The sequence below is a fragment of the Mastomys coucha genome, unplaced genomic scaffold, assembly GCF_008632895.1.
Source record: "Mastomys coucha isolate ucsf_1 unplaced genomic scaffold, UCSF_Mcou_1 pScaffold17, whole genome shotgun sequence".
Lineage (NCBI taxonomy): Eukaryota > Metazoa > Chordata > Mammalia > Rodentia > Muridae > Mastomys > Mastomys coucha.
The window spans coordinates 16681933-16700714 of record NW_022196899.1 but is presented as its reverse complement, the minus strand read 5'-3'; the positions used below and the strand labels follow the sequence as shown (position 1 = coordinate 16700714).

Here is an 18782-nt window from a genome sequence, read left to right as displayed (position 1 = left end):
AAGGAAGACCAAAGTGTGGATACTTGGATCCTTCTTAGAAGGGAGAACAAAATACCCATGGAAGGAGTTAGAGACAAAGTGTGCTGTTGGCCAGCCAGTCTGGGCCTCCCCCAACCCACTGGAGAAAACAGTCCTGGTACAGGTCCACAAGGTGTCGGCAGAGAAATAACGGTAGACACAAAACAGGGAAGTGCAGGATCTGAATGTATTTCTCAAAAATGGCATTAGACTTTTACAGTTATTACAAAAGAGAAATGAAAACTCTGGCAACTCAGCAATTGAGGTACATCTGAGGCCACCTGAAACACACTGGGTCTAAGCAGCTACCTCTTCTGGACAGGTGCTACACCCCCCACACACACCAGAGTGCTTTAGGCCTGGGGGGCTGCAGACCATATGAGGCTCAAAGCTCGAATGCTCTGTCTCGAATCTGGAATCTCTAATGTTCTGCTGCTGACAGCTGCACTCTTTCTGTCTCTCTGTCTCTGTCTCTCTCTCTATCTCTCTCTCACACAAACACATGGCTCAAGGTCCCGCCTATCCTTAGTAAAACACCCACTATGCTAATCTTCTGGGCTAGTAGAGACAAGTCTCAAGAAGTCTCATTCTTGCTAATTCCTATGAGTGGCTCAGCTGCCATACTGTGACTAAAACAGAATTCTACCTGACCTTGCCTTGGGATAAGGCTGCCATTCTGTAAGCTTCAATGCCCTACCCTCTTTACTATCTCTCTAACAATGCTGTAGGCAATTAGTCTGGGTGGGTAATGTTCTTTATGAAGTTCTAAAACAGGGTTTGGCTAAAATGTTGGAACATTGGTAAAGGTCAGAGAGCAATGTCCAATTTTGTCTAGCTATTAGTAAATCATATCTTGGTGGGCACCTAGCATGCGAGTTCACAAGGACATATCTGGGCTACCTCTGAGTTAGGGGATGCCACAAATGAATTCCAAGAGATTGGCTTCCTTTGAAGCTTTTGCCTCTGGTCTGTGGCCAAGCTTTTGGGCTTGTCACAAGACTTCATTGGAGTGAGCGTGGCAAAAGTGTGGAGCAGAGACTGAAGGAAATGTCATCCAGAGACTACCCTGGGGATCCATCTCATATATAGTCACCAAATTCAGACATTATTGTGGATGACAACAAGAGCTTGCTGACCGGAACCTGATATAGCTGTCTCCTGAGGAGCTCTACCAGTGCCTGACAAATACAGAAGTGGATGCTCTCAAACAACTATTGGACTTGTAGAAATTGAGCAAAACAGAGATACCCCATAAAAATACCCGAAAGCAAGGAAGCCCACTTATCCTTAAGACAAAGGGTTTTTAGAGGAGTTTACAGAGCAAACACCCATTCCCCAAGGAATGCATGTTTCCAGGAGACATCCCCTGGAGGGAGGATTTCTACCACCCCTCCTGGGCGTCACAGGTATCTTATCCTCACCTGGAGGACAAAGGTCAATAGGAACTAAAGAACAATAAGAAAGATAAAGTGTAACCAGCCCATGTTGTAAATTAAAACCAGCTCACGTTGTAAGCTGTAAAACTCTGTTCTGAAATAATATAAAAACTTAGAGCCTTGTTTCCTCGGGGTCACTCTGGTCCCGAATACAGAGTGACCCTAGTATACTAGTTCCAATTAAAAAATTAACCTTGTGCTATTGTAGCGGCCTCCTTCCTGATTCTTTGTGAGTGGGGTACTCACGCAAAATATAACAGACTGAGGATAGGGTTCCCAATGGAGGAACTAGAGAAAGCACCCAAGGAGCTGAAGGGGTTTGCATCCATATAGAAGGAACAACAGTATGAACCAATCAGTACCCTCAGTGCTCCCAGAGACTAAACCACCAACCAAAGAGTACACATGGTGGGACTCATGGCTCCAGTTGCATATGTAGCAGAGTATGGCCTTGTCAATCATCAATGGGATAAGAGGCCTTGGTCCTGTGAAGTCTAGATGCACCAGTGTAGGGGAATTCCAGGGCAGGGAAGCTAGAGAGGGTGGGTTGGTGAGCAGGCGGAGGGGGACAGGGTAGGGGGTTTTTAGAGGGGAAACCAGGAAAGGGGATAACATTTGAAATGTAAATAAAGAAAATATCTAATAAAAAAATCAAACAAGAAGACAAAACAACGTCAACAACAACAAAAGAACCAAACAAGAGAGTAGTCTGTGACAACGAAAACAACTTGGTGTTGGAAATATAGAAAATTGATTTCTTGGTCTGCTATTTGCTACCTCTAAGTCAGGGAAAGGTTATTTGGCCTTTCAGGTACTGATTTTGTATGAAAAAGAAGAAATGGAATATGTACCACTTTTCAAATACCTTAAGTTTTAAGACCTTGTAATTTCAATAAAAGTTCCAACATCTGAATACTCAAACAAGGATATATTTGTATATCAAAGATACAGGCTCACTGCATTTGGGGGAGGAGAGCAAAAGCTCCTGATTTGTGCATTGGATCCATGTGACATATGTCACATCCCTGAATGTTCAATCTATAGAACTTCATGGAATTATGATTGTGACAAGTGCTAATATATCATTAAGTAATATTGCAGTATTTCTATACTTCCATGGATTTTATTACCTAAAATAGAAAACTTAAAAATGCAAAATTTAACCCCTTAAACTGTACTTTTTTTGTTATTAGACATATTTGATCAACTAGTTTGTATATGAGAAAAAAAATTTTTAAGGATTGCATCTGGCTTTAAGACTCCATTAACAAACAATGTGCAGACTTCTTCTAGAAATGAGCAGCTTGTGAGTACATATTCTTGTAAATAACTCCCTTTGTTTATAGACATCAGGATATCTCTCAAGATTAAGCAAAGAGTGATCCTTTTCAGTTCACTATTATGAAAAGAAGTCTTATACTCACAGCAACCATCAACACTCCTGGAGGTCCACACCAAGCTGCCTTTGTTCCTGGGACAGGAAACCAAATTGTATATCCCTTCCTTGGCCAAGCCAGACTAAACAAACAGGAATTTCAACATCATTGCTAGAGAGTAATTTAGGGAAGGACCCTGAAGCCTCTATGACTCCAAAATATTATCTTTCTCTTGATTCTTCTTCAATGCTTGATTCACCCACTGCCTTCCCTGAAGTTCTCAATTCTCCACTTTTTACTATTAAAGATAACTTTCTTTTTAACATAAAAAAATTTATTAACAAATGTCAGGAAGAAGCAATGCAAATGAAAAAAATGTGTTTTATATAATGATAGAAAATATGTCTAGGGAAAATGTAAATAGAACTAGAACAGAACTAAGGTTGTGCTAAGATTCCAGGATCATGGCTAATGACTTCATAAACAAAGCTGAGTATGTGACTCTGTGGCTAGCATGTGTAAAAGCACAGGTTCTATTCTCAGCAGCATAACAATAAGTAGTGAAACAGTTGTACTTGGTTGCGAGGTTAGCTCATGCTATGCTAGGTAAGTTAGCTTATGTCTACATTTATTTCATTGAACATTTTATATGGACTATCCTATTTAATCCTGTTTACTTACTTTTAGTAACAGGCCCTCACTTTCATTCATTATTCCATCATTAAATCATTTATAGTGTATCGCTTTTATACTAATTTCCCAATAAAAGTGAATAACATGTATATAACAACCATTATTTACTAATATTCTATTGTGTAAGGGAATATTTAGATTTTGTTTTTACCATTTGAGAAACATCACTCACTTGTAGCTAGTCATAAAATGAGGAGTCTGTTTAGTGACAAGGACAGGGTAAATCAAAAATGATTCATTAAAAAAATAGAGATTGCAAGCCAGCAATTTCTAAAAGTCTGAACAGAATGAGTTGGTGTAGAAATAGTGAAGTGGCTGTAAGGGAAGTCAGTAGGGTCTTAAAGTAATTAATTTAACATGTCCTACCATCCTCATGTCTTCCCTGTTTCCATAGAATTTATCATAATGTGAATTTGCATTCATATACCTATGTGGTTTCTATTACCTGCTTAAATAGATATTCTACAGTTAATAATGAAGATATAAATAGTAGTGACAGAAACTTCTTCCTCTCAAAAATGAGAATGTCCTTAAGACAGAAAAATCATACATTTATGAGAAATTTTTTTTTATTTTATTCTACACTTTTTTTTTTAGAACTAGCACAAATCATAAGATTAACCACCATTTCTAAGATTCATGTATATAAAAAAGCTAAGGCACCACACCTGGAAATCTTACATCTGTGTAGAGACATATGCCACCTCTTCACACATGATATACATTTGATCACCCAGCAGGCAAAGCACTCAGTAGAACAGCAGGGAGAACAACAGTCATTGATATTTTAAAGGTAGGCAAGAAATGAAGTAACTTCTTCAAAGTCAAGCAATTATCCTGTATAAGGTGAGCCTCAAATCAAATACTGTAGAATAGTCCAAGTCAGTCTAGTATTGTTTCCATTTTTAATGAAATGAATTGAATTCTTCAAGATGTTGGGGCAATGTTAATGTCAATGCTCCATAGTATTCCCATAAAACCATTTTTACACAGTCAAGAATTAGATTCATGCAAAAAATAGCCGTGTGGAGACTTGACTATTTTGTATACAGTATGCTTTTCTGTTTAGCTTTCATAGTCCATTGGAGTACAGTATAAAGACCAGGGCATTCATATTGGATGCATAAAAAATAAGTTGAGGGATAAATCACAATGGGAAAACATTTTGTTTTATAGAAATCCTTTCTTTCTAGAGAGGTTAATGATTTGGATAATCACCTGGAAGTAGAAACAATTGTACTGGAATGATCCTGGGCACTAAAAAAGAAGAGGTACCTCAGGATGCCCACAGAAGTAATACAAATAACAGCAGGTCAACAGTATCTTTCAGATGTCAGAAATCACAGTTGTCATGGGTTGATGAAGCCCATGGATAGTCCCCAGCTGATTCACGGATACTTTGTAAAACACTCCTTATTAGAGAAATCCCAAGGAATCCTATATGTAACATTGTGTCTGTGTACAAGTGTAACCATGTGTGTGGGCATGAGTGCAAGTGAGATACACTCTACTTACTAGAAACTAGAAGTCACAGTTCCTTTTTGATTACCATTTCTAAAGACACAACTGAAAGACCCCCAGAACTGGGGAGATCCTTACTCAAGTCTCGGGATGACGCGACCACCCAATGACTCACGAGAGACCGAACTTGCTGCAATCACATGAGGTTTATTCCAGATCTGGGCAGGCCAGAGGGGTTCGACCACGAGCTCGAGGAGTAAGTGGTATTTAAAGGGAAAAACCACAAACTAGGGAGGTGAAAGGGTTACCAGGGAAACATAACAAGAGAACAATGGAAAATTCCAAAGGAACCCAGTACCTAGCTGAGTCAGGTCACAAGGAAGTCATTCTGCACACTCATTGTCTAGAGGAATGTGGTTTGGTCAACGCTATCTTCTTAATGGCTGACCGCTCCTAGGACTAATGAGTTAACTTATATCCTGTTGCTTAGTCAATGCTATCTTTTTAATGGCTGACTGCTCCTAGGACTAATTAGATAACTTATATCCTGTTTCTGGAACTGACCAGTCCACCTTTCTGACTCGTGACAGAGACTTCCTATGCCTTCTTTAAGTAAAGGTTACACATTATACATACATTTCTATTAAGTGCCCTCATTTTAAATTCTAAGGTTCTCCAGCCTTTCAACAACCATTGTGCTTAATATAAAATTATGCAAAGAGAGAGGGGTAATATCCCAAAACTCAAGTATTAGAGATTATTTTTGTAATGAGACATTATAAATGACACATATTTGAACTCTATTTGGCATTTACTGGCCTCTATATAGACCTCAGTTCGATTCTCCATTGGATCCATTCATTGCTTACTATAAATAAACTCAGTGTTTGGGGCTGACTATATTCCTTTCTGCCTCTCCTAAGTTATTGTCTATGACTGGAAGTTTGGACAGGTGGATGAGTCTGCTATAAGTTATAAATGGTTCTGGCAGCAGCTCCCTAAACATATCTCTTTGGATCTCTCACCTCTGCACATAAGAGATAAAGATGCCTGCAGGAGAGAGCTGACATGGAAGTCTCAGGAGGACTGTTAATACTCACACCTTATACCTTATAGCTCTCTGCCTCCTTATACCTTCTCTGGTTGAGCAGTGCCACATTTAAAGATCTACAGATCTCTCAAGGTTTTCCCCTTTATGTGTGCAGCAATGAAAACCTTTACATGAAACAGTTGAAGAAACAAAGCAGAACCAGAATTGTTCTCCTGGCCACTGCCCTACTTCCAGCTTCGCAAAGGGATGTTTCTTTCTTGGTTTATTATCAGCTATGGCCTGAACACTGAAGCCATCTGTTTCACAACTTTTAAGGATTGGGCCAAGGGAACCTTAAACCAAGAAGCCATTTCACCAAATGTCAGTCAGAGCATCTGGCACCTGGCTCAACCTTCAAAGCTCTGAATATGTTATGTTTCCGATGGCTGTGGCCTTCTCAACAATGCTACCCAGTTCAATGTGCTCTGAAATGTGATATACTAAGCTGTTTGATTGTCATTGCAAAGTGTAAAGTATAAAAATATAAAAATTTTCCATGCTGTATCATACATAATAACTTCTGTTATTTTGTGTGGTCCCTTGTCTTATCGTTTTTGTGTAATCATATTGTATTCTTTTTATATCTTGATTGTTGGATGTATGGTTTTATATATATATATATATATATATATATATATATATATATATATGAACATGTTCATGTACATGAGTATACCCTAAACTTTCAGCTTACTTGAGACGGGATATCTTTTGTTATTCATTAACAGCCTAGCTTGTTCCCAAGTTTTCAGAAACTCTAGTCTCTCTCTCACATTTCATTGTAAGATCCCCAAGATGACAGAGGTATGCTACCATATCTGGTTTTCTGTAGATGCTTGAAATCAAGATTGAAGTTCTCTAGTTTGCATGTTAATTGGTTTACTCACAAACCATATCCCAATTGCATTATAATCTATACACTGTTTGAGAGATCTGTTCCTTGCTGTATATTTTGTCTAAATTTAACAAAATATAAAATATTTTGGAAATATTCCCCAACTTATATATAATATTTGACAATATGCATGCTTTCAGTTTACTATAACTTATTCTAGAGCCATGACTATGGTAAAAATGGATAAAGACCCTTAAGATCCTCAGCAGTTTGACACATTGACTTATAGAAAGTTGGTCCTCTCAATGAGGCTGGTTGAATGCCTGTCCCACTGTGCTTAATCAACAAAGGACATGCTACAAGGGCAAAAACATGAGAATTGTTAAGCAGTGTGGTTTGTATAAGTTTTCTTAGTATTATTTAACCACCTCCTATTCCTTTCCCTAAAATTGCAGAATCTAAGTCCTTTGGCATAATCTATACCATATATGTCCTGATTCATTGTGGGCCCTCTCTTGGTCTCCTCTTCCCATCTCCATTCACTGCCTAGTATTTCAGTATTTTTAAGAAGACAAACGGGCATTGACACTAAGTGATACCTACAATCTGGTTGCATCTGAAATGCCTGCAGCAGAATGAAGTCCCTTGACATTGACATCTTTTTGTAGTTGCCCATTTTTACACTAATCCCACTCAATTTTCTTCTTTCACTCTTTCATGTGAAAGTTTTCATTGCTGTACACACAAAGGAGAGAGCCTTGAAAGATCTGTAGACTGTTTAAATGTGGCATGGCTCAGACAGAGAAGTATAGGGAGGCAGAGAATATGTGTTTGAGTAATTTCACAACTTTATAGGGTAGAAGGTGATATTTCAATATCTTGCATACATAGTATGTTGGTCAAATCAAAGTGTTACATCTCCATGTCCTTTGTTCTTTTTCCAGCTTTCCAATTCTTTTCCCTTGGTTCTTCATTAATCATATAACAAGTTACTGTAAACTAACCATACACTGTGCCACACAGCGCTGGACATTACCCCTTGTATGTTTCCATGCCCTTATCCATCCTTTCTGCATATGCCCTCCACCTCATGCTTCTTAACCTCTGTGAATACTATTTCATATTGAGATCAATTTGTTCTTATCGTCCACATGTGAACAAGAACATGCAATATTTTCCCTTAGGAGTCTGGTTTATTTCATATAGATTCCACCACTTGAACCTATTTTTCCACATGAAACATCCCTTTATTCTTTTAAAAGACTGAATGATATTTCATAGGTATGCATACCTCACTTTTGTTATTCATTGTCTGCTGACAGGCATGTGAAATGATATCATGCTTTGGCAAACATGGGTCACAACTGACTCTTCAATAGAATTAGTTCCTTCACATTGGACATAGACCCTGCAGTGGGATTGCTGAATAATAAAACCGTTTGTCGGGAACTTCCATATCATTTTTCATAGTAGCTGTACTAATTTTTATTCTCATAAGAAATATGAAAGTTTGCTTTTCTTCACACACTAAAAAGCCTTTTGGTTTTGGGGAGAGGTGTCTTTTCTATAATCGCACAATTTCTCTTCAATATAAAAAAATTCCATATCCTCTTTGTGTTTTTACGATATCTATAGTCTTATCATATTTTGTTCCATCTTTCATCCTCCGTTATCCTGTGGCCTTTGTTTTGAGTGATTAGTCCTTCCTCAATCCTCTTATTCACATCCAAGTCTCATGGGTCTGGGAGTAGCACTCTTTCTTTCCTTCTCAAAGGCACTCCTTCTTGGAAAGCCCCTCTCTTACAAACATCTCCTGCAAGCCAGTTTTACTCTCAGCTGGCAATAATTAACCTCACAATGGTTTAGATGATCATCAACATATTAACTGATAAGTGCTTATGAAGTATTTTCTCTATATTAAGTATTTCAAGAGATTAGTGAAAATAATACTTTTCTAGGATCTAAGGGGATAAAATGTTTAATCATAGTGAGAAAGGCAGATTAGACTAAATCCTTGGATTTCAGAGTCAATATTTGGTGCCCTCTCACCTCCAGTTGATGACTTTCAGAAGACCAATATTTTGCCTTAAAATATAAATCTGATTTCTAAACAGAATTCAGCTTTTCTTGTGTTCTCAGTTTCATATTTATTTCATGTTTTTTTTTTAAATGTCAAGTCTTCTGTAAGATGGCGCTGGCTGTTTGGCTTCCTGTTTCCAGTTTCGTATTCACTGACTTAGTGTCATTGCGGTGAAGAGACACCCTGACCACAGCAACTCTTATAAAAGAAAGCATCTAATTGGGGACTTAAGTTGCTGTTTCAAAGGTTTAGTCTACTATCATCATGGCACGGATCATGGCTGTAGGCAGGTTCAATGTTGGAAAAGCAGCTCCGAGCTTTATCATGTATGATCCATAAGAAAAAATGGAGGGAAGAGATGGTAAGGCAAGAGGGAGTTAGAGACATACAAACAGAAAGAGAGAGAGGGAGACAGACAGAGACAGAGATAGATAGATAGCTAGATAGATAGATAGATAGATAGATAGATAGATAGAGAGAGAGAGAGAGAGAGAGGGAGAGGGAGAGGGAGAGAGGGAGGGAGGGAGGGAGGGACAGAGGGAGGGAGGGAGAGAGAGAGAGAGAGAGAGAGAGAGAGAGAGAAAGACAGAGAGAGAGAGAAAGACAGAGAGTCATAGAGGGGCAAATAGATGTGGGTTTTCTCACTCTCATGGCTCAATGGTGAATTTGGTCAGCAAAGGCAGTGGGAGCAGAGATGTTCAACAAGGCGTTTGGAAGCACCGTGAGTACTTCTGGTGAATGACTGCACTGGGACTGCTTGTCAGTAGGCAGATCAACTTTACTTAGGGAGAGTGAAGGTTTAAGACGTTTTGGAGGACTGAGGAAAGGGACATTCAGAATGGGCAAATGTCATTGGATTGGGGCTTAGGGTGCCTGGAATACCCCATTAGCATGAGGGGGGATCCTTTTTAGAATCTCAGGTGCTGGCTGAACAAGTATTGTCAGGAGAAAATAAATTGATCCTATAAACTAATTGAATCTATGTGATATTCCTCAGCTGGATGCATATGTGTGGGATGAAAATACCCCAGACAGTGTCAGAGAAGGAGAAACTATGCTAAATATACTCAGAGCCCCAGAAAGCTATCTGGTCAATGGTAGACTTAGAGCTACCATTAGCAGTTTTCCCACAGACAGAGACAGAGTAACATAACAGAGAGAGAGAGAGAGAGAGAGAGAGAGAGAGAGAGAGAGAGAGAGAGAGAGAGAGAGAGACAGACAGACAGACAGATAGACAGATAGACAGAGAGAGAGAGGGAGAGAGAGAGAGAGAGCGAGAGAGAGACTGGGCCTGGCATGGGTTTTTGAAGCATCAAAGCTCATCTCCACTAACATACCTCCTCCAATGAGGTCACACCGCCAACAAGGCCACACCTCCTAATCTTTTCAGAAAGTTCTAGTCTCTGGTAACTAAACATTCCCATGTTCGAGCCTATGGGTGCTGTTCTTATTTGAACCACCACACTGACCAAAGAAGAGAACTTCCTCATACAAACAGTCTCAAGCTCAAACTCACAGCTATTGAAAATAAGAGGGGTCGGAGACGCCGGGTGCTGTATGACAGACCTCAGGAAGCTTCATGAAAGAGGAGCCACATTCTGAGATGAGGATGGTCTTCCAGGATTCCATGTTAGTTGTTTATAGTTGTGCCATTTCCTGTGTTTTTTTTTCCTTGAGTGCATCATGTGAGACTCATTTTAAAATGTATAATAAGCTATTTTATTTCACTTATTATCCTAGACTCATATTAAACTCAGCTTTTGAGGCCGATCACATATAAAAAAAAAAAAAGAGCATCAATCTCTTTAAAAAGAATTCAGTCCTAGTTAGGTTACAAGATACAGATGCAGCTTCCCATGAGTCAGAAAGGGAGTGGCTCCTGCTACAATGCTACAGTCACCTTTCCTTACGCATATAGTGTGCACCTGCCTCTAAGGTAAACTGTTCCAGGACTTCATGCGGTTTTTTTTTTCTAAATCCACATTCTATTCAAAATAATGAGCTTTATTTATGTGCTAATCTTTTAAACATCCTACCTCAAAGACGTAGGTGACTATATTCCTAAATATAGACATAGATGCCAATAAAGAACAAAAATGAGAAAAGGCAGCAAAGATGTTAAGAGTTCAGTAGTGTGATTCCCCAGTGAAGAGAAGAATAGAGACATTCAAAAACGAGAATAGCTTTCCTCCGTGGTTAAGATTTTCTTTTTTTATAAAGTATATAGCTTACCAGTGTTGGCAGATTTCCCTAGGACTCAAAAGAATCATGATCATTGTCTTTTGTAAGAAGTAGTTTCTGTCCCATTTGACTAATCAAGTTAATGGTGTCTTAAGCCCCGATAGAGACAAGATGAGCAGCCTGGAAAAAAAAAGAAGAAGAAGAATTTTGCAGACAAGTGTGACCAGATGCCTATGTCATCTCATTCTAAGGATCAACAGGGCCATCCAAATCTCTGTTCGGGATGATGACAGGGCAAAATAGTCCAGTTCAAAGGAGATTGAACAGTAGGATGACTTTCATTCCTTTAAGCCTAAGGAGAAAAATTGTCACTCAATAGGCATGGCTATTTCCATCAGTAAGATGGACTGACTTTGGCCCACTTTGATCCAGAAACAGCTGTGATCTATCTTCTGATGTGTAGCTGTGTTTGTACATTGTGTGTCCATTCAATGACTGTGAAGGATCAGCTTGAGAGAGTTAGTGACCATAGCAAATACGTACGTCAGATTTTTGACAATCTTTGCCTGACTCAGAATAGGGTCAAGCCTAACATACTATATGCCCATCTTAAACCACAACTAATTTCTGCCTCTGTCACACATTACATTGGTTATCATTATAAGACAAATTATTTAGAAGGTAAATTTGGATCCAAGAGAAACTAAATCCAATTTTACTAAGCTGTTACCTTTTTATAACATCAAGAAAAACATCAGGAAATGTACATTTGATAAAAATTCAGGAGCTTTAAAAGACAAAGCCTTTTCAACTCATCAAGAAGAAACTCATTCAATGAAAGGAGCAGACTCCAACTTTCCTTCTTCATATCACCACGGTCTCTTAAAGATATCTAGCCATCAGGGATTTGTGAACTGTCTCACCTATATTGTTTTCTTTCACAACTATCTTGGAAGTTATATGCAATTTTAAAAAGGAGAAAAACAAAACCAAGCCTTACAAAGTCTTTATATCTTCTTGAAGTAGCCCATTTGACGTCACTTAAAATTCCTTACCCTGAGTTGTCGATGTGCTGTCAGGTTTACGTATCTCCTTCACTTTACTAAAGTTCTCACTGGAAAAGGAATATGTACTCCTATGTTCATGTCTTCTCTGCTGCTCATCATGGTGACTCACTATATATATGCTCATTACCTCTTTTGATAAGCTGAGATGCATATTCTAGATATTTGTATGACTACTCACTAAATATATATTCTGTTCCTTTGTTAGTATTGACTTATGAGAAAATATGACTTTCCCCATAAAACCCCCTTTCAATAGTAAAATTAAAACTAGTCAAGCATACTTTTCTTAATATAAGACAACACTCTCCCTTGGCCACTCAGTTTCAAACCTCTCTACATCATGTGAAATTTTATTTTCTTATAATATAGTTTGATCTCTACCCTCAGTCTAGAATTAGGTAATTATTCTCCTGGAATTTAATAAAAGTTTTAATTGTGTTTTGTTTTGTATTTCTTAGACTATTACCTCTGTCCATGGGGACCATTACAATAAAAGAACAACAGAAATTAATTTAAATGTGCCAAAGTTAATTAAATAATAGAAAATACTTTCTCATATTTTTCACATTATATTATCCAAGATCAAGCACATACTAAACCCAATGAGGACTCTTCTTCCTATGAAAATGTCTATCTTCTATTATATCCTCTCATATAATGAGAGCAAAGTAAGAGGAAGCAACCACTTTTCTTAAAAGGGCCATGTTGAGTCTGGAGAGGTGGTTCCTTTGGTAATATTACTTGCTGTACAAGTGTGAGGACCTGAGTTTGAGCCTGCAAAACCATCAGAAAAAAGACAGGCATAGCACATCCCTATAGCTCCATCATTACAAGATGAAGACAGGTGAATGCAGCATATGGATATGCATCCTTCTATAGTGGTTTTAGCCTAATGATGCTTGCATTATGATATTAATTTGGGTCCCCAAAATCATTTGCATGAGAGAGTTGCACATAAGACACTGAGGTACCCCTTCCACCAGTTAATTCTGAATTAGTAAATAAGGATACCAGCAGCCAACAGCTAGGGAGAAGAAACATAGGTGAGGTTCAGGTTTCCCAAGCTAGGGATCTTGAGGAAGGAAGAGATCCACCATGCCAGGATATTGTGGAGGAGAGGAGAGACACCATTCCTGAGAAGAGTGCAGGACAGTGTGCCATAGCTACCATGTTAAGAAGCGAGAAGAGTGCAGCTCAGAGTGCAGCCTAGTTGGGCAGCCCTCTGGGTCCAGAGCAGCCAAGAAAGAACACAGAATTTAGTAAGTAGTAACTTGGACTTATCATAGGCAGGAGGTAGTGGAGGTTAGGCAGTAGCCAAGCTATTGTGCTGCCTAAGAAATGTTAAAATATAAAGACTGTGTGTGTGCCTTTCACTCAGGAACACAAACCTTTGAGGCTGGTGGTGAACTCTCCACCAGGATTTATTTATTAAATCCTATTTCAACACCCTGCCTTAGCAGGTAAGTTAGGGGAAAACCTTATCTCCACTGTAAGGTAGGAAGCAGTAGAGCTAGACACATCATGTCCTCAGTTTAGTTTCATATGGGATGCCTGTGACTCACGTTCATAGGTGACACACATGTATACCACACATACAAATATAAAATCAAACAAAATAAAAGGTTAAAGGTATTGGCCCCAATTTTGAAAACTCCACCCTATGACGGAGTTACCACCACAGGTCTTACCATTTGATACACTGCATTGGGGCTACAATTTCAACATGTGAATCGGGGTACAAACAAGCTTATATTTCATAATTTACTTAATGGTAATATAATTTTAACCTTTAAAATTTACCACTAGTTAAGAAAATATGTGGCATCCAGGTATGCTAGTACAAGGTCTATAAAGCTTAACAATAATAGCTGTGTGTTTTAAACTGATGTTAGGTGGTTTTTATCGGTGTGCAAGCATCATAATCTTATAATCTAAGGAGTCTAGCCTTCCACACACTTATTAAACATGAATACACATGCTAACCTTCTATATAACCATAATACTATGCTCTTGCTTATACCTACATCAATATATAAGTGGGCAATGTCTTTTGCTAGCTATATTATAAGGCATTAGAATTTTTCAGCCTCATATTAACCTTATAGGTCTACCCTCCCATAGAATGACTAATAACCCATCATAGGAAATACTATATGTCTTACTTGAAACTAAAATTCATAGTAGTGTAATTAAAATTCTATTACACTAAGAATCAAATCTCTAAAATCTCAACTAGAAAATAAAAGAATGTACATGCTGGCTTCCAATGTAACAAATGCTAATTTCTTCTAAGACAAAAAAGTTTTAAACCAAGCTTGTGATTTAATGAGCCACTTCCCCTCCCACTCCTTGAGAATGACAAATGAAGGTGACTTAGCCCAGCTGGACAAAGTGCTAGAATGCATGATTGCCAGGTAAGGTGACCTCTGCTATCAAAAATTAGCTGCCACAAATTCTGGGCTTCTTGCCATTATAACTGATTCCAAAACATACTATCCAGTTTTCTATATACTCACATTGGTGGCAAGGAAAACAGGATGGTAAACCAGGTGACTTGTCATGGGCAGGCACAAATGATATGCCAATTGGATGCATGCATCTAAAGCTAGTTTGTGTTCACTGGTCCCTACAATTCACCCTTTGGTTGGTTTCCTAGACTACAAACATAATTATTACAACCTAGTTACATGATTCTATGTTGAAATGTGACAGGATATTTTGATTATTCTACAGGGTTGACAAAAAAAAATATAAAATGAAATGATGATTACCCAAATAAGAAAAAAATATAAAGCTATAGGATGTTTTAAGTTTCAGAGAACAATATTTAGTTCAAATAAAGTAGGAAAATTGTAACTCATAATAAATAGGAGTGTAATCAGATGACTCAGGGTGTGAAGCAATTGCTATTAATGCCTGAAATTCACATATAGGAGATACCACAAAAACATCCTCTGACCTCTTTATGAATTCTGTGGCACACACATGCATTGCCCATCCCCCATTATTTGAACATACAATAAGTAAAATTGAAAGGTTTTTTTTTTTTAAAGATTTTATTTATTATAAGTAAGTACACTGTAGTTGTCTTCAGACACTCCAGAAGAGGGCATCAGATCTCATTAAGGATGGTTGTGAGCCACCATGTGGTTGCTGGGATTTGAACTCAGGACCTTCATAAGAGCAGTGCTCTTAACCACTGAGCCATCTCTCCAGCCCGAAAGGTTTTAATAATAAAGAGAAACCACAAATAATTATTGGAAAATATTATAACTCATTCAAAAGGGCTCACTTGTTCTCCTGGGGGGAAAATAATGTCTTCATTTAAGAGTATTGAAAATTATTTGGGAGGCTCTTAGAAGCCCATAAGGATGACATTAGCTAAAATACCCAACACAGAGGAGGGAGAACCTCCCAACCATATGCAGAGGTTAGGCATGCCCCCCCCCACAGTTGAGAGATGGGGCCACCCACCCATCTCCAAAATTTTAACCCAGAATTGGTCCTGTTTAAAGGAAGTGCAGGGGCAAAGAGAGTGTAGCAGAGACTATAGGAAAGGCCATCCATAGACTGCCCTACCTGGGGATTCATCCCACCTGCAGATACCCTCATGGAAGGAGCGAGAGGGAGGATGGAATAGGGGGTTTCTGGAGGGGAAACCCGGAAAGGAGATAACATTTGAAATGTAAATAAATAAAATATCAAATAAAATAAATAAGTAAAAGATGGAAAGCTTCCTAAAGGAGTGCCCAGAAGCTTGGATTTTAGCTGAATCCAGCTTCAGTCAAGTTGACAATCAAGATTGGCCATCACAGTAGGCATGGAGAAATTCTGGATAAAATAATTTAGCAGGGACTCAGTTTTATAAGGAAGTACACACATTAGCTTCAATAAAGTTTAAAAGCCTGACCCAAAGTTTAGTCAAAGCGAAAGTCTTTGTCAAAAGGATGATGTTTCAAAATCAGCACATTTGACATTTTTGGCTGGATAACCCTTTTCGAGACATAATCATGTTTATTGTCAGATGTTTTGTAGTCTCCTTGTTTTTCACCACCTTGGATGTTATACTCCCTAATCTTGTTGAGCTGTGAGAAAATGTTCTATTAGCCATTGCCAAAGAGAAAAAAGTCTCCCTTTATTGAGACCCATGGCTGAAGAAAGATTGTGTAGACTTGAGCAAAAGTAAATATGAATTTAAAACACTCAAATGTTGAATGATTCAACATAATAATGTTTAATAGAAAAATCTGAGCCACTTTTTATTTAAAGTATAAATTTATAGAATATTATGCATAAAAGTTATTTGATTTTCTTTATGACAGTTGGGTACTCTTAGGACGTAGTCCTGAAAGCAATAATGAACATAAGTTTGAACACAAGATGTTTGTGACACATTCTTGAAGGTCTAGTGTACACAGTAGCAGAAGACTCTTCAGAAAGAATAGTTTGAATACCAGCTGAATTATGTCGATGGTCAGCAGTAGTGATGGTTAATACTGTCAACTCCAAAGGATCTACACTCACCTTAGAGAGAAGCCTCTGGCTATGCCTATGAGTGATTACATAGATCAGGTTAATTAACTGAAGACCCATCCTTACTGTGAATGGTACTGTTCCTTGGGCTGGGACCCCAATGAGAATAATAAGAGAAAAGAAAGCTGAATAGCAATATTCATAGCTCTCTTCTAGCAGGCAGGGCATGCAACGTCACCAGGTGCCTCCTGTTCCCATCACCATCCATTCCCTACAATGCTATGATTACATCCTGCAGAAAAATCTTTTCCTACTTGTACCCCTACCAGAGGCACCAACTGTAAAGAGCTATACTTTAGCATCTTTATGACATTTTTTAAGAGTTCTCTTCAATGACTTCCTGTCCAGACAACTTCTTTTTTTGTAGAGGAGAGAAGATGATGAGGGGGTTGTCACAGAAGCCTTGTATGCCACGCATCCTCAACGGTGAGTCTGCATTCATCAAACCCACTGCATAAAAAGCTCCTTTCCTCTTACAGTCAGCAGCAGCACAGATCATGGGCATCCACACTGCCCTCAGCCACAGCATGAAGCACAGACACCATTATGGCTTTCAGCGGCAGTAAAAATCATGAACATCAACATGGCCTCCTACTGCAACATGACATGTGAACATCAATGTTTAAATTCATTACATTTGTGAAGCAAAAAGAAAACCTGTATTATACTTTTGATTCTTCAATTAGTAACACTGCATTTCTTCCAAAGCCCTTTTCAAACTTGTCTAGATAATATGATTGCTACTTGGGCCTGAGTATTCTCTGTTTCCTAGTTGGAAAATATTGGAAAAATCTCAGAGGCTGTGGTTGAAACATTACCTTCCAATAAAATCCAAAGTGCACAAGCCTTATCTCAATGTCAAGAGCTCCAAATATGATGAGGCAAAAAGAATTAATAGGCACCCTACAAAGAGATTATTGTAGAAGAAAAATACTAAGCAGAGGTGAATGAAATTTTAATGCCTCGGAGTTGACACAAATAAACATTCCACACCTACCATTACTGCCATAGAAAATGCGGATCATGCGGGAGAGATAGCTTAGTGGTTAAGAGCACCGACTGCTCTTCCAGAGGTTCTGAGTTCAATTCCCAGCAACCACATGGTGGCTCACAGCCATCTGCCATGTGATCTGAAGATAGTGACAGTGTACTCACAGAAAATGCAGATCATTAAACGAGAAGACTTTCCTCATTTCAAAATAGTAATTATAGTAAGCAATAGGGCTACAGAAATTACCACTGTGGTACTGATGTAGCAGCAGACTTATAAAGTCACTGTAACAGAATTGGGCATTCATAAAGAAACCCTTATAATCAAGGTGGATTTGCTCTCAGCAGAATACCATGGCATTTTTCACAAATGATGTAAATTTTGAATATATTTCTACCAAAAAGGATAATTGATAGTCCTTATATCTTCCATGAATAAAAATTAACTATAAAATTTTCAGAAACAAATCCAAGAAATAGCCTTTATGATCTTTGTCAAAGATTGCTCAGATGTAAAGCTAATCCACGGTAAATCATATTTCCAATCAAAATAAACTAATAAAAATGTTTACATTTCTAAAAGAACAAAAAAGTGAAAAGAAACAACGCAAACTGAGAGAAGATGTTTTAAAAATATAAAAAGTCCATCCAAGTAGAATATATTAATAACTAACTAATACTAAGAAAATTACTCAATAAAAATAGAGAAAATTATTTAATTAAATGTCTTAAAAATAAATTGCCTTAAAGTAAATAAGTTTTTATTATTAATATTTTGGCAAATGCACATTAAAATTATAATAAAACAAAACTCATATCATTTGAATGCCTATAAGCAGAAAGCAGATAACGAAACTTATAAAAGCAAGGATTTGGATTTACTAATGAGAATATATAATGGAACACACTGTTCAGAACACAATTTGTTAGATCCTTAAAAACTTAAGCATGACCTACTAATAGTTTACTAAGTTAACTATACACGAAAAATGAAAGGTACTCATATCAGGACTGATAAATCA

General features: G+C 38.0%; 1 long non-coding RNA gene across 2 annotated transcripts in view; it reads right to left on the bottom strand.

Annotated features, from left to right (window-relative positions):
- LOC116094759 overlaps nt 1-18782 on the bottom strand; it is a 59005-nt gene that overhangs the window by 6583 nt on the left and 33640 nt on the right. For both annotated transcript variants that reach the window (XR_004120296.1, XR_004120297.1), the window contains exon 3: nt 11222-11350. This is a non-coding gene — a long non-coding RNA (uncharacterized LOC116094759). The remainder of the gene's footprint in view (nt 1-11221; nt 11351-18782) is intronic.